A 1,094-nucleotide genomic window follows, 5' to 3' on the forward strand; every position below is an offset into this window, starting at 1 on the left:
ATAAGATTGGGATCATGTGGTAAAGAAGTATGAAGATATGAAAGCAATTCAAAGGACATAGAAAATATTTGAGGTGGGTACGCAAATTATTGATCAATCTAAGTATAAAAGGGGCAATATTCTGTCAAAATGCTTGATACAGTTGTCTGCTCCTTGTTTTATAGATTGGGGTTCATGTGGGTAAGGAAGTATGCAAATATAAAAGCAATATGTTAAAGGACATAGGAAATATTTGGGGTAGTACGCAACTTTAACATTTGATGCATATTCTAAGTGGAAAAGGGGCCATAATTAGGACAAAATGCTTGATAGATTTTGTCTGCTATTGTTTTATAGGTGAGGGTCATGTTGGTAAAGAAGTATGCAAATATTAAAGCATATGTGAAGGAGAATGAAAATATTGAGGTTGTTCGAAAACTTTAACATTTGCAAGCGGACGCAGACGCTAACGCTCACGCCGACGCCGGGGTGAGTAGATAGCTCCACTATATATATTTCATATATAATAGTCGAGCTAAAAATGAAGGTTTTGATGCTTCCAAGCCTGCTTTGTTGGAAGTTTGGAGAACAAACTTGAGAATATTACTCTTAATTTTTCCTTAACAATAACCTTGCAATACTAATATTTTCTAATGGAGACTGACTTTTTTTTAGCTGAATAAGGCCCCATTCCCCCAGCAAATATATATTTTTTTCCCCATATTAAATACAAAATTCTCCCCTTCACTTAAGCAAATTGATTGCATAGACTCCAACTTGTCAAGATGTAGACACAGTGTTAAAACTAATAAAATTGTAATACCTGTATAAGGGTGTTTCATATAAGCAGATTGTGGCTAAGTGGTAACAAATACTCTAATATATTACGTTCTATGATCTATGCCTCATTTAACCCTTTATCACTTAGATATGTATTTTGACGCATTTGTAGTCTCTTAGAAAGTTACATATAATTAAATATCTTTTTTAATGTATTCAAGTTTTAAAGGTTTTCATTTCCAAACCTGAGATACTGATGAGCACAAACAGCATCCAAACCTGAACAGACTGCGAGTTACTCGAAGGCTGTTTTGGTTTTATGCTGTTGTGCACAA

The sequence above is a fragment of the Dreissena polymorpha genome, chromosome 9 (assembly GCF_020536995.1).
Source record: "Dreissena polymorpha isolate Duluth1 chromosome 9, UMN_Dpol_1.0, whole genome shotgun sequence".
NCBI classification, from domain to species: Eukaryota; Metazoa; Mollusca; class Bivalvia; order Myida; family Dreissenidae; genus Dreissena; species Dreissena polymorpha.